Source organism: Ictidomys tridecemlineatus, unplaced genomic scaffold (genome assembly GCF_052094955.1).
Source record: "Ictidomys tridecemlineatus isolate mIctTri1 unplaced genomic scaffold, mIctTri1.hap1 Scaffold_52, whole genome shotgun sequence".
Taxonomy (NCBI): domain Eukaryota; kingdom Metazoa; phylum Chordata; class Mammalia; order Rodentia; family Sciuridae; genus Ictidomys; species Ictidomys tridecemlineatus.
The window spans coordinates 1,073,041-1,085,377 of NW_027523416.1; the positions used below are offsets into that span (position 1 = coordinate 1,073,041).

The 12,337-nt window shown below is 43.9% G+C and overlaps 1 pseudogene; it reads left to right on the plus strand.

The window, feature by feature from the left end:
- Positions 1 to 2,072: 2,072 nt before the first annotated feature.
- Positions 2,073 to 11,644, plus strand: LOC144373899 (dynein regulatory complex subunit 4-like; annotated as a pseudogene).
- The last annotated feature ends 693 nt before the right edge of the window (positions 11,645 to 12,337 follow it).

Below are 12,337 nucleotides of genomic sequence, written 5' to 3' on the forward strand. Positions count from 1 at the left end.
AAATAGTAGAATTGTCACTGATTAAAAAGATAAAGCATAAAAGAGTTAATTTCTTCAGTAGTAAACATCTTAACTTTTCTTCTTGTTGTAAGTCCATATCTATATTAGACATATGTTCAATATTCTCAAGAAACATAGAATGTCCGACCATAAGACACAGTGTTCATTCATTTTTTTTCCTATTCAGCCAACCTGTAGGAGGCACTGTGCTGTGCACTGTGGGGTTACAGAGAGTCCGGCTGTGTGGCATTACACACAGGATGTTGGCCATCTATAAGGAAGGTGTAACTAATAGGCATCAAAACAGATAGAGGGAATTCAAATAATAATATCAATAACAGTAGTAATGGCCACTATAATAATAGCTAACAGTTTAAAACTCTTCCAACTTATCAGACATTTTGCTAAAGGTTTCATTTTAGTTTGATTTTTTTTTAAATTAGTAGACAGTAGAATGCACTTTGATACATCACATATAATAGAGTATAATTTCTCATTCTTCAGGTTGTACATGATGTAGCATCCTACCTGACGTATAGTTTTATATGTATAGTGTATAGAGGGTAATAATATCTGATTCATTCTACTATCCTTCTTACCCCCATATCCTCCTTCCCTCTCCTCTCCCTAATCTAAAATAATTCTATTCTTCTCTAACCCCCCCACCTGGCCTTATTGTGAATTAGCATCCACATATAAAAGAAAACATTTGACATTTGGTTTTGAGGGATTGGCTTATTTTGCTTACTATGATATTCTCCAACTTCATCAATTTACTAGCAAATGCCAACATTATGCTAAAAATTTTATAGGCAGTGTTTCTGTTTAATTTTCATAGGGAACCCATAAAGATATTATTTGTGTTCCCATTTTGTGGAGAAAAAGACTGAGATGTTACACAACGTATGCAATTTACCTGGTTACATAGTTTCAGAGCTGGAAATCGACCCCAGGTTTATTTAACACCCAATTTTATATCCTGAGATTGAATCTAATAATGAAAAACCCAGGACCTAGAAAAGGGAAGGTTGCTAGGCCATGAAATATGTATCAAACCTAGGCAAAGTCACAGTTAAGGAGGTTAATGGGATTATTATTATTGTTGTTATTAATTCTAAACGGTGATGATAATGTTGAAAAAGTGAACCTGCACCTTTTCCATTCCCACTATGTTAAAGGGAAGGTGTTTGGAGTCATAGTCTAGATGATTTCTTTTAGATTCTTTTATTATTCTTTTCCTCTAGCTTTCTTTTTTCCTTCCCTTTTACTGCCTAATATTGATGCATCGTACTTCCATATCAGATCAAAAGCATATGGGATTTTGAACTTATTGACACTGTTCTGTTAAAAATTACATTTAGAAGCATGTTAAAAGGTCACTTCTATGGTTACTTATTTCTTGACACTTTGCTAGCTCGGACTGTAGCCTTGGTTCATTAGTCAAGGATATTAACAGCCAGGGTTCGGCTTTCTGAGGTCACGTGGTACAGTCTGGGCCCACACATATTTCTAAGGCTTGTTAGAGTCTTTATTCTTTAAGAATTGCCCATTAATCTCTGCCCAAGAAGTGCAATAATAGGTTAGTTAGTCATCAGATACAAATAAAAATCATTTCTACAAGTACCTTTAATAGCATTCATTAGTTCTGTGCTTATGTTTTAAGGGAAATGAAGGTGGGGGTGGAAAGTGCCCCCTAGCCAACACACAACCTTTTCTTCTTCAAGAGGATCTCATTTTGGAATCACTTAAATTAAGAAAGACAAGTTCTCCCTCCTCATGGAGCTGGAGTTCTAGTGGCGGGGACCAGCGATCAACAAAAGGCGCTAGTTCAGGGGCGTCAGGTAGTCAGGTGTCTCGGGGACACAGCAACCATCCAATTTCCGCCACTCTGGCCATCTGGAACCTTCCCCAGCGCGTTGCTAGGGACGCACTCCCGCCGGGCTGCAGGCATAGTCTCACGAGAGTCTCCGAGATTTCGTGCGGGATCTCGCACGGTTGCCGGGAGACAGGGCAGGCTCTGCGGGGCAGGAGGGCTGGGCGGCGGGTGGCGGTGGCTCTGGTCAGCCGGCGCCATGGTGAGGCTGGCGGGGGGCCTGGGCCTAGGCCTGGGCCTGGGGGCCTGGGGCCCCGGGCCGACCTGCGCTCAGAGACCCCGGGACGGGCTGTTCCTGGGATCGAGGACTGGATGCCCTCCTAGGGTTCTGGGGAAAGCCCGGGGTGCAGGGGTCTGCGCCCTCGGAGCTGAGAGGCTTGGGTTCTTCAGGATGCCATGCTCCCTGGTGGGCTTAGAATTGCCGAGACCTCAGGCGCGGGGCGCGGGGTGTCCAGAAGACAGAACCTGGGTGTCTCCGATCCTCGGAACCCGTGGTTTCACTTCTTAGGAGTTCTGGGGCACGCAGAGGCCCCATGGAGGAGAGTCGGGGACAGGGGTACCTTAGGACTGTCCCCCACCTGGAGGCTCCTCTCCTCCAGCACGCCCTGATAGAAGGCTGGTGCCCAGGAGTGCCAGGGCATCAGCTGGGGGTTCAGAATCTGTTCCCTTGGAGAGCCTGGTCGGAGCCAGGCCCTAGTAGGAGAAGCCATGCGGGACCTCGCTGCTTCATCTGGGCTCTCTCCCTTCTTTTCTCATGGAACAAGACCCGCCCCTTTGTAATTTAGGAGTCGTCAGTAACCGAGTTTTTGGCAGCAGCGTGGTATCAGCTGGTGGGGAGGATGCCTCACCTTGGGAGAGCTCCAGGAGCCCCACTAAGCCCCTTCAGCTGACTGTGAACATCCCAAATGCTAACTGGTGCTGAATCTGCCTCCAAGGCTTATGACCTTCCAGGGAGGTGCCATTCCTAGAGTAGAGAGGAGTACCTTAGGAGTTAAGGTTTCTGCGTGCATCATTTGAAAACCAACTGGGAAGGGGGACCAAAGTACTTATCATGAGGTTGTGGGAATATTTTTTTTTTTTAAAGAGACAAGGTCTTGCTATGTTGAGTGTTCTGCCTGCCTTGCCTCCCAAGTTGCTGGGACAACAGGCACCTGCACCACTTCATCTGGCTCTTTTTTCCAACTGTTTTTCTAAGATTTTTATGTAAAACTGGTTATCATAACGTGAAAGCATAAACAGGAGAGCGTTGGCAGAAGGATAGGGCTTCGAAAATTGTATCTGTTTGAATGGCATGCATGAAATGAATGGGGGTAGAAGCTACCTCTCTCAGCCTTGTAAAAGCTATTAAAATGAAACATGACCCCATGACCAGTCCTTCTGCTGACCCCATTTACAGATCATCCATAGTGGATACCTTTTGATCAATAGTTCTTGGTTAGTGTTCCTTGAAGGAGTTTTATATTTTGAAGAAAAGAATCCTTATATTTTCAGGATTAGTTATTGCTATGGAGTCATTTCTCCCTACATTTATTTAACAGTTTCTTTAAGGGGTGGTTACCAAGCATTTAGACAACATGGTAACTTTTGGCAGAGTGGTATTGTGGGCTTCCTTTCTGACTCAAGTAAATTTTCCATTCTCATCAGTGAAATCTGCCATATACCATGGAGTGAATGGATTTGGAACAGATTCCTCCATTCCTTTTATAAAGAGAAAATGTATTTTTCTGGAAAGGGAGATGTCTCCTTTGTGCTTATCCAAATGTGTTGACAGGGTTGTGTGTGGTTAATGGTGGGAAAACCCAGTGCAGAGTGATGTGTTCCAGTTGAGTGCTCTTGTGGCGGGGGAGAGGGGGGTTAGAGTGAGCCTTAGGGGTAGAAGTTCCAAACAGATATTCACTTCCTCCTAAAATGCCCCATGGGAGCAGATCCGAGCCAGCAAAAAAGGGAAAGCCATTAGAGTGTCCTTTACTTACCCAATTGTCTCTTCAACCAAAGGCACCCAAAAAGAAAGGGAGGAAAGGCAAAGCCAAAGGCACTCCAATTGTCGATGGGCTGGCTCCGGAGGACATGACCAAGGAGCAGGTGAGCAGGCCTGGGCTGTCCAGTCCTGGCTAGGGTGGATACCGCTCCAGGTACCTTGGTGTGCGTTTCATCACTACCCAATTCAATCTTCTCCCCTCAATCTGGATCTTCCATTTCTGTCCATAATTCCCATCAACTCTGCAGTTGCAGGTGCATTACATATTTTAAAACAGTGAAATATAGCCACATTAAGGAACTTTCTAATAGAGTGGTTGGAATTTGGAAGAAAATATTTTTCTGAAATAATAACTTTTAACTCTGTTATCTATCAGTCTTGCCCTCTTATGCATCTAATGTTCATAGAGCTATTAGTATGCACATGTATGCCATTCTCCTTTATTTACCATTAAGCATCATAGCAGAAAGAAAATTTTTGAAAGGAACATGATTTACCTAAAATCACATTTTCTCAATCTTATTAATTATTCATCTTTTTTTAGAGAGAGAGAGAGAGAATTTTTTAATATTTATTTTTTAGTTTTCAGCAGATACAACATCTTTATTTTATTTGTATGTGATGCTGAGGATCGAACCTAGCGCCCCGCACATGCCAGGTGAGCACAATACTGCCGGGGTCCTGCCCCAGCGGGGTCCAGGGAGTCCTGAAGGATGAGTGGAGTCGGCGAAAAGATGAGACAGGAGTCGTTCCCTTTGAGCAATCTTCAGAGAGAGAGCTAAAGCAGCTTTCTCTGGGTCCCCCTTTTATTACAATTTTTCTCATCATTATAGATTCACAATACGTCATTAATTATATCATTTAAAACTTTGCCAAGACATGACATTTCCTTAACCATGATTGAGGGCACACCAATATACATCCTTCCAGGATATGACCCCCAGCCATACAATCATCAAAAGTACAGAATCATCAATAAAACATGTCACCAATTTACACCTTCAGATTTTCCCAAGAATTACTGTTTTTCCCAAGATATGTTATTTTCTTATTAACTAATGCCAAACTACGTAATCAGACTCTAAGTCTCCTAACCAATCATTAACCTAAAGTACACTTGTACTTTATTTTTAATCTAAAATTCCCATCTAAAAAAGTCCCTTTAAATCTTATATTTAAAATATCCTAAAGTTTATGAATCATCCTTAAAACATATTGGAAACCTATACAACTAAAGACTTAAGAATTTCTAAACTTAAGAATCTAAATAAAATAATATTTCTAACATTATTCTAAAACTGTGTTTTATAAAGCTATTTTAATTAATTCCTAAATTTATTCTCATAAAACTGGTTGAGCTGCTGTCTCAAAGAGTTTCTTTGTTTCTCAGTCAAGGTACACTAGTTCTCAAAGAGTTTGTTTCTCAGTCAAGATGCACTAGTTCTCATGACCTTTCAGAGGATGATTGTTGTCCGTTATTAGGTTTGTCCACAATGTACTAAGATAGAAGAATAGCCTTTTACTTTGTCCTAGATATGCTGAGGGGTATTAGAACAGCCTCCAAGGCATGAACTACCTGTTTTGTTCTAGCCATCTGAAATTTAATTTGTTTGGCATTTAACATACTCATGCCTCCTGTGAGAAACATAAGCATGAAAATGCAAAGTCCCAATTACATAAAAAAGGGTCTCATGGTTTTGGTTACCCACCAACCAGTGTGGCTTTCCCAGCATTCATCCTCACTGTGACCCTGTCAAGACAGTGGGAGAGCGGCTTTGCCAACACTTTTTCTCACTGTGACCCTGTCAAGAGAGTCAGTGGGGGATCGCCTTCACCACACTACCGCTTGAGCTACATCCCCAGCCCCTTATTTGTCATTTTTGACAAACATTCGAATAAGGAGTAACAGTGTCAGGGCTTACTTTTTGTTACTGCCTGTGCTTAGTTTGGAGAGGTAGTGAAGTCTTTATAGTTTCTTTGTGGTAATTATTATTTTTTCTTTTATTGGTACATTATAGTTGTATATAAGAGTTGAGTTCATTTTGAGTTAATCAGACATCTAGTAATCATTTTAAGCTACTTGTTTATTTTGATGTAAAGAGCTAGTGAACTTAATTATGTGATGACAATTTCATTTAAAAGGCTCCTGACAACTATAGAATGTGGCAATCATGGTGGACCTGTGGCCTCTGTGTTGATGGATGATGGCCCTGTGAGCATATGACAGGGGACCTGTGTGATAGTATTAATAAACCTTACTTTCTTTTTTAATATTTATTTTTTAGTTTTTTTTGGTGGACACAACATCTTTGTATATCACATCTTTGATGGTGCTGAGGATCGAACCCGGGCTGCACGCATGCCAGGCGAGCACGCTACCGCTTGAGCCACATACCCAGCTCCTTACTTTCTTTTGATAGTTTTAAGATTGAAAAATAAAGAGTCATGTGAGCTGAAGTGGTGATATGTGCTGTATTTTAAGTGCAAGGAAACCATTGGCAGTTTAAGCAGAGGTGGGGTGGGATCAACTTGTGTTTTAGAAGGATCAGTGGGGTGATGGGTGGAGAGTGGATTGAATGTTGTATTGCCCCAATGTATAAGTTGTTTCTTGTACCTGTGTATGCCCCTCCCTGTAGAAGTGGAATTTTGATGTAGCACTGGTCCTAACTGGATTGTCTGCAGAGAGCGGGCTGGCCATGTATACTGAACACTTGAGCACAGAAGCCTGCAGGGTCAAGCAGGAGGGTAGAGACTGGGGTGATCTGGAGAATTGTGCCCTCCCCTGGCAGAGAGCATCTGCAGTCACTTCACTGGGGGGTTTCCTTGAGGCATTAGATTTCATTGCTGTTTGTTTTCTGATTTTTCAAGAGAAGCTTGAAATTGGATATTTACAAGAAATCTAAATATTGAGTGATGGCAAAATCTAGCACCACGTGAGCCCAACAGAGCAGATTGGTTTCGGCTGTTTGAGTGACACTAATGGACTGTGATGGAAGACATTTGGTATTTTGCTGAGTCAGAATCTGTGATGCCTTACTTCCTTGTGGGGTCCCAGACTCCTGCCCAGTGTCTTCACCTCAGAGGCCCCTTGTTGGCTCTCTTGAAGTAAGAAATGTGCTTTCCCTGTGTTTTGGGAGAGAAAAAAAATGTACAATAAGTAGCCTGGGGTTGTGCTCAAAGATAACCAGTTCTCAAGAGAAATGAGATCCCAAGAAACCTGTAAGCCTGACCAGCTTTTCTCCTTAACCTATTTGCTGATTTGTGATTGGCTCTGGGCCAAAACCTGTTGAGTGTTAGAAATCTACTGGTTTTGTGTATTTCTGCTTAACACTGTGTCTTTAACGGTGAAGTTTTTTCATTTTCTAGACATGTTTACATGCTGCTATATTATTTTCATATGTATTTTGTGTAAAATTGTCCTATCTCATTTTCTTTTTAATATTTTTGTAGTTCTAATAATGGCAAGGCTAATATCTTTGAGCAAAAAGCTTTTATGTTTCTTTTAAGAAATTTCTTTAGTATAAATTCCCAGGAACTGCTGTAAAAATAGAATTATTGTGTGAATACTGACCAAATTTGAGAAACTTTTGCCATGTACTGGATGTACCCTGTCCTGATAGCCCCTAACATCATGGTTTAACTTTTATTGTTAGTGCTTATTATTTTGGTAAGTGGCCCCTCTCTTTCTTTCTTGCCCTTCTTCATCCACCTGCCTCTGCTGTGGGTGTGTGCCTGGTCAGGTGGAAGAGCATGTCAACCGTATCCGTGAGGAGCAGGACCGTGAGCGGGAAGAGTGCAACTACTTCCAGCTGGAGCGCGATAAGATCCACACATTCTGGGAGATCACGTGGAGGCAACTGGAGGAGAAGAAGACTGAGCTTCGAAACAAAGACTGGGAGATGGAGGAAGCTGAGGAGAGGCACCAGGTGGAGATCAAAGTGAGTAAGGCTGGCCTGCCTGTGCCCATTGGGCTCACCTGCAGCAACAGAGCAGCTGAACTAGGTGGTGGGGTAGGGACGTTTTCCCCTTGGCTTTGGGATCTAACTTTTTTATACTGGAAACCTGAAGGTGTCTTTTTCCTAAAAGAGCTTCACTTGAAGAGAAAGAAGCTTCATCCCTCCAGTGGCAGGAGAGGCTCTGCAGAGCCTGTATTTGAATCCCAGCCTCCATAGTGTGGAAGGAGCACAAGCTCTGGGGAAGGTTGACCTCCTTGCAGTTGGTGTTCCCTCTCGGCCCCATGTAAGCTGGCAGGTGTCTCACCACTGGCTGAGGTGGTGTCCTGTTCTGTGCCTCAGAGCACGAGTGAGCAGATGGCCTCCCCCATCCCATAGGTGTACAAGCAGAAGGTGAAGCACCCGCTGTAGGAGCACCAGAACAACCTGACAGAGATGAAAGCTGAGGGCACTGTCATGAAGCTGGCTCAGAAGGGGCACCGCTCGCAAGAGGGTGCTCTGCGCAAGGACATGAGAACATTGAAGGTGGAGTTGAAGGAGCAGGAACTGGCCAATGAGGTGGTGTGAAGAACCTGAGGCTGGTAGGTATGAGGAGCGGGCACCAGAGTGAAAAAGAATGCAGCCCAACAAACCATATTTCAGGGCTGAGTGCAGATTTCTGTCTTAAGCCCAGTCTACAGGTTGTCTTCTCCAAAGGAAAATCCAGCTCAGGATCTAATCCTAGTACTGCTAATCTCTGACACAAAGGGAACAGTATTGGCTGCTTTAGAGAACCAACCCTTATATGCCTGTGATCCAGTGACTGGGGAGACTGAGGTAGGAGGATCTCAAGTTCAAGGCCAATCTGGGCAACTTAGTGAGACCCTCAAAATAAAAGTAAATAAATAAAAAAAAGGACTGGGGATGTACATTAATGGTAGAGCATTCCTGGTTGCAATCTCCAGTCTGCAAAAAAAAAAAAAAAAAACCAGAAAAGAAAAAGAAAAATCAACATGTAAGATATCCTGGGCAGCAGTTCTTCAGTAACTGCTGGCCTTTGACTCTTGGGGTTTCCAGGTAGAGACTGAAATTCATTTGCTGAGTGTCCATTAGGTGTCAGGCCCTGATCACGATCTCTGTCAGAATGCCTTCCCAAGTGGGGCTAAATGTTCAGGAAAGAGAGAGTCAACACATAGGAGAGAAGACAAAATAAATGTGCCAAGTGCATACAGCAAAGCTGTTAGGGGTGAACATTATAGGAAGAGCAAAGTGGGGTGAGTGTAGGGAGCTAGAGTTGCAGGGAGGCTGCAGTTTTTATAAGAGTTCTAGCATTACCTCATTGAGAAGGTAACATTTGGGTAAAGGCTGGAAGGAGATAGATGTCTGGGCTGGGGGAATTCCATCCTAGAGAAGGGATGGGCCAGAGGGAAGACCCAGAGACTAGAGGAGCAAGGAGTAGAAAGGCTGGAGGGATGATCAGGGCTTGTTAGCCTGGAAAGCCCTGATGAGGATGGGGGCTTTGGTACAGGTCAGTAGGGAGCCCTCTGAGAATTGAGGAGAGGAAGGATGTGTCTGACTTTAGTTTTCAGTGGTTCTTCTGTGTGCTGGGTAGAGGGGCCTTCTTAACACATCTGCCTCATGCTGGGAGCAGCCCAGCTTCCACTGTAGGATGTAACTCAGTGGCATTGCAGGCTGTAGCAAAGCACAGGGAGCTGAGGGCCTCCAGAATTGCATGGTCTTTCCTGAGAACCACAGAGTGGCTGGTTTCAGATCAAGTCAGTGTGCTTAACCTGAAGTGTGGGTATGTGTTACGTGTTCAGAATGCTCCTTCATGTAAAAATACTGCCTTAAAAATAATTTAAGTTTGTAATTAAAAATTGTACTATATAATAAATTGTTTTAAAGAATATTTATTTATGGGCTGGGGATGTGGCTAAAGCAGTAGCGCACTTACCTGGCATCAGTGCGGCCCGGGTTCAATCCTCAGCACCATATACCAACAAAGATGTTGTATCCGCCAAAAAATAAAAAAAGTAAATTTTAAAAATTCTCTCTCTCTCTCTCTCTCTCTCTCTCTCTCTCTCTCTCTCTCTCTCTCTCTCTTCTCTCTCTCTTTCTCTCTCTTTAAAAAAAGATGCTTTAAAATATTTATTTATTTATTTCAATATACTAGTAATTGAATCCAGGGATGCTGTACCATTGAACTACATCCCAGACCTTGTTAGATTTTTTTTTTCTTTCAAGACAGGGTCTCACTAAGTTGCTCAGGATAGCCTTGAACTTGTGATTGTCCTACCTTAACCTCCTGAGTCACTGGGATTATAGGTGTGTGCCTCTGTGCCTGGCATAATAATTGTTTATGAAAATAATTTTTGAATGTTGCTCTGAGCAACAGTGAGGTGGGTTTGCAGGAGCTATTTGAGGCTCCTGGGAAGAGCTGTAGCTCTGTGTAGAAGTGGCTGTTCTCCAGCCTATGGGAAGGCACCAGGAGGAAACCAAGCTATCCAGTACTCAGATCTGTTATATCTTCCAGACTCAGAGGTGATCTTGCTCAGGGAGATGACTTATGAAATATGGAGATTACCAAAACCATGTTATTCTGGGCAGATTCCATGAACATAGAGGGGAGGGGAACCCAGCAACCAGTAGCATGAGCAGCATGGGGTTTACTGAGCTGAACTTTTCTTAGGGGGGAGGAACAGGGCTGGCCTGAAGGGTATGCACCCCTCTCTGCTTCACTGTCTAGTAACTTGCTATTCTTCACCTGCCAGAAACATGCTGAGGAGATCACCAAGATGCGGAATGACTTTGAGAGGCAAGTTCGAGGTCAGTTCCTAATATGCACATTGGTAAGATGGTGTCAGAGACCTACCTTCATCAGAAAGTAATTTGCCTCCAGAGCTTGTTAATTCAGAGCATGATAAGCAGATTAAAATAGCCCTCCCCCACACACACAGGGAGAGAATGGACCCACTCAGAATCCCAGAACAACTATTTCTGTGTGTTTGGGAGGCTGTGGATACCTCACACTTCCCCACTCCTGTCTAAAATCAGTAGTTAACAGCAGGCATGAGTTATTCAGTCTTGTGGGCAGCATTTTTCAAATAGTCTTCTGACCTAGAAGCCTCAGATTTCAGAAGTCCATGAGGTTTACTGAGTAAGCCCTGTAGTCTGTGGCAAGGTGTTGAATGCCCATTGGGGTCAGCTGACAGTGTTGGGAGCCCCAGTGCAGGCATTGATATGCCTGTCACTGGAAAAGGAGGGCCAACAGTGGCCCTTGCGCTGAGTGTGTCCCCTTGAGCGTTAGCAGGAAAAGCTCACCTAAGCCTTTCCTGTTCTTTGGCAGAGCTTGTTTACACAACCTTTGTTCTGACCATCATGGCAGTTCTGGGGCCCTATTATCAGGTTTCATCTATTCTTGTAGCCACACGGCATTTGTTTTTCCTTTGTTAAGCTGCTGGATGTGCTGCTTCCTTTCAGAAATTGAGGCCAAGTATGATAAAAAGATGAAGGTGCTAAGGGATGAGCTTGACCTGGGGAGAAAGACTGAGATCCACAAGGTGGAGGAGAGGAAGAACGGCCAGATCAACACACTGATGTGGCATCATGAGGAGGCCTTCACTGACATCAAGAACTACTACAACGATATCACGTTCAACAACCTGGCCCTCATCAACTCCCTCAAGGTGCTCACCTGGGTTGGACTCTTTGCCTGTCCTTGTTGTGGGCTGCAGACTCCAGCTCTCACAGTCCCCTGGACCCAACACTGCTTTCTGTAAATGAACTGAACAGAGCCCCTCTGCTACCCTCAATTGAAATATGTAAGTAATGTAACTTATCTCCACCCATAATTGAGAATAAGCAGGCAAGGTGTAGTGGTGCATGTCTATAATCCTAGCTACTTGCGAGACTAAGGCAGGAAGATCACAAGTTTGAGGCCAGCCTGGACAATTTAGCAAGATCCTATATCAAAATAAAAAATAAAAAGAGCTGGGGATGTAGTACAGTGGTGGAGCACCCCTGGGTTCAATCACCAGCACCACAAATAAACAAACAAAATTCCAGTTTCCCTAACTACTGTGAAGCAGTAACAGGGTATTCTGAGACATCAACACCCAGGCACCATGCCATGGCTGCAGTGTGGCCAGAGTGGGCAGTTGTCATGGTCCCTCAGATGCTGGCAGTGGCAGGGTTTCCATGGTGAAGAGCAGCCCCGGTAGAGTCCTGAACAAAGTGCAGGCTCTCATTTTGTATGGAAGCTGCATTCCTAGAAAATTCAGAATAAGTTTAGACTTTGCAAAATACAGTTTATACACAAAGCAAGCCTAAGTCCCCAGCGTATGTGATACTGGAAGGACATGTGTGGTCAGGAGAGCACCCAGTCTCTGCTCCACAGGCTGAGCCCCTCCTGCACCTGCACCTGAGCCCATAGGAGCAGATGGAGGAAGAAGGAAGAACACCTGGAGAGGGAAATGGCAGAGATGTCTATGCAGAACAGGTGTCTGGCAGACCCTCTGAAAAAGGCACGGGAGGAGATGAATGAGATGCAGAGGA